General features: G+C 40.0%; 1 pseudogene; it reads right to left on the reverse strand.

Annotated features, from left to right (window-relative positions):
* Positions 1–731: 731 nt before the first annotated feature.
* LOC102835332 lies at positions 732–2088 on the reverse strand (annotated as a pseudogene).
* Between the last annotated feature and the right edge of the window lie 775 nt (positions 2089–2863).

The following is a 2863-nucleotide window of genomic DNA, read 5'->3' on the forward strand; positions in this document are numbered from 1 at the left end:
ATACTAAAAGACATCCTAAGAAATATCCAGGATTCCACAAATATTCTTCTATACCTCCATTATGTAATGTCAATCCAATTTCCCATTGGTAATCAATATCAATCATACTACCCAGTATAGTAAATCCCTCTTTTGCCTGTTTATCCAGAGGCATGAGGAGCACCAAATGGCCAGGGGGCATTCTTAATTTTCAGTTCAGTGGAATCAGTGCTGTGTCCCCAGGTGGAATTATTCCTCCCCTTGGAATTAAAATGTCCAGGCCCAAAGAGCATAGAGTAACAGGGACAGAAAGCAAAAATTTTGCAAATGGGTCATTAGGCTTCTGGACCTGTACATCCTAGCTATTGGAGAAACAGAACCACATATTAGATGATGATTCCTGGAGAACATTGCCCCAACCTTACAAGGTACTTCACCTAGCTGACATCATACCTGTGTCTTTAAAAGACCATTCTGTCATTTTATCAAGTCAGCTGCTTCAGGATGATGAGGAACATAGTAAGGCCAGTGTATTCCATGAGCATGGACTCTTCATTTGCTGTGAAGTGGGCCCCTTGATCCAAGTGACACTGTGTGGGATACCACGATGGAGGACAAAGCTTCCTATAAGCCCACAGATGGTAGTTTTGGCATAAGCATTGTGTTCAGGGAAGGCAAATCCTTATTCAGAATAACTTATTCCTGTAAGAACAAAACACTGCCCTTTTCATAATGGAAGTCGTCCAATGTAATCAACCTGTCACCAGATTAAAGGGTGACCTCCACAAGAATGGTCCCATATCTGCAGTTAGTGTGGGTTTTGAATGCTGGCAGATTGGGCACTCATAAGTGACTATAGTGAAATCAGCCTTGGTTAAGTTGAAGGCCATGCTGCTGAGCCCAGGCATAACCTCCATCCCTGTCACCATGGCCATTTGGTTCATGAGCACATTGGGCAAAGACAGGAGTGGTTGGAAAAACAGCATGATTAGTTTCTATAGAGCATGTCCTTCTGTCAACTTGGTTGTTAAAATCCTCCTTTGCCAAGGTAACCCTTTGATGCATGTTCACATGAGAAACAAATGGCTTTACTTTTACAGCTCATTCGGAGAGGTCTATCCCATACCTCTTTTCCCTGTTACTAATTTTCAAATCATGTTCCTTCCAAATCCCTGATAATCCAGCCAAACTATTAACCTCAGTGTGTGAATCAGTATACAGATATATATCTGGCCATTTCTCCTAGTAAACAAAATTAACAACTAGGTGCACTGTCTATTGAGAGGATTTTGCTTCATCAGTGCCCTTCAGGAAAATCCCAGAAAGAAGCTGTAACACTGCTGCTGGCCACTCTCGCATGCTGCCAGCATACCATGCAGAATCATTTGTAAACCAAGCATGGGTTTTCTCTTCCTTGGTCAACTGTTCATAAGGAACTTCTGAGGCCATGAATGTAAACTGGGAGACAGAGGGTAATAAGACAGCAGTGAAGATCATGGGCATTTGGGAAACTTCCTCATGGACTTGTTCTTTCATGTCTTGCATATAACACTACCATTTTAATGATAGAGGGTTTCTGTGCAAGTCCAATTTACATGACTCTGTGGGTGAAACAACACCTTGGTAATGATAGGTAGCTTTGGTCACATAGTGAATTGGTGGCCCATGGTTAGGAGTTCAGTCTCTAGTAAGGCTCAGTAATAAGTCAAAAGCTGCTTCTCAAAAGGAAAATAGTTTTATGCAGAGGATAACAGGGCTTTGTAATTAAATCCTAAGGGTCTACACTATAGACAAAATTTTAGGGGCCTGACAGAGACTCCAAATTACATCTCTATCTGCTACTAATGCTTCAAACACCATTGGATCTGCTGGGTCATGTGGTCCAAGTGGCAAAGCAGCTTTCACAGCAGCCTGAACCAGTTGCAGAACTTTCTCTTGTGAGTCCCACTCAAAATTAGCAGCTTTTCGAGTCACTGGATAAATAGCCTGAAGTAGTACACCCAAATGAAAGATATGTTGCCACCAAAATCCAAAGAGGCCCACCAGGTGTTGTTCCTCTTTTTTAGTAGTAGGAGAAGCCAGATGTAAACAAGGTTGTATCATCTGCATATTGCAGGTTAATAGTGAATCTTCTTGATGCCACATTCTTCTTCAGATAATCCAGCTTCTCAGATGATTTGTTTAGCATACAAACTGAATAAATATGGTGAAAGGATGAAACCTTGGTGCACTCCTTCCTTGATTTTAAACCATTCAGCATCCCCATTTTCTGTGCAAACAACTGCCTCTTGGTCTATGTACAGTTTCCTCAGAAGCACAATTAAGTGTTCTAGAACACACATTATTCAAAATGTTATCCATAATTTGTTTTTATTTGTACAGTTGAATACCTTTACATATTCAATATAGCACAAGTAAACATCTTTGTGGTATTCTTTGTTTTAGACCAAGATCCATTTGACATGTGCAATGATATCCCTGGTTCCACGTCCTCTACTGTATCTGGCTTGGATTTTTGGAAGTTCCCTGATGATGTATAGTGTTGCAATCATTTTTAAATTATTTTCAGCCAAGTTTTTACTTGCATGTGATATTAATGGTATTGTTCAATGATTTTCATATTCCATTGCATCATCTTTTATTGGAATGGGCACAAATATGGATCTTTTTCAATCAGTTGGCCAAGTAACTGTCTTCCACATTTCCAGGCATAGATGAATAAACATCTCCAGAATTTCATCAATTTTCTGAAATATTTCAGCAGCTTTTTTTTTTTTTTTTTTTTTTTTTTGGCCAATGCCTTCATTACAGCTTGTACTTATTCCTTCAATGTAGTATGCAACACCTCATCCAAGTCCCCAACACCAGCATGGATTGGTATGTG

Source organism: Chrysochloris asiatica, unplaced genomic scaffold (assembly GCF_000296735.1).
Source record: "Chrysochloris asiatica unplaced genomic scaffold, ChrAsi1.0 scaffold00064, whole genome shotgun sequence".
Taxonomy (NCBI): domain Eukaryota; kingdom Metazoa; phylum Chordata; class Mammalia; order Afrosoricida; family Chrysochloridae; genus Chrysochloris; species Chrysochloris asiatica.